Source organism: Penaeus monodon, chromosome 21 (assembly GCF_015228065.2).
Source record: "Penaeus monodon isolate SGIC_2016 chromosome 21, NSTDA_Pmon_1, whole genome shotgun sequence".
Classification (NCBI taxonomy): domain Eukaryota; kingdom Metazoa; phylum Arthropoda; class Malacostraca; order Decapoda; family Penaeidae; genus Penaeus; species Penaeus monodon.
In genome coordinates this window covers 37001523-37001766 of record NC_051406.1, presented here as the reverse complement: position 1 = coordinate 37001766, position 244 = coordinate 37001523, and positions in this window count along the sequence as shown.

Sequence of the window (244 nt, the reverse complement as noted above, 5' to 3'; positions counted from 1 at the left end):
GATCGTCACTCACAATCCCGAATGACGCGACCGATGACGCAACAGTCGACCCCGAGCGAATGACGCGACCGATGACGTAACAGTCGACCCCGAGCGAATGACGCGACCGATGACGCAACAGTCGACCCCGAGCGAATGACGCGACCGATGACGCAACAGTCGACCCCGAGCGAATGACGCCGCGCGGGGGTTATCCGCGAACACCTCGACATTGCGAGAGAGACTCCGCGTGTGTCTGATCTGC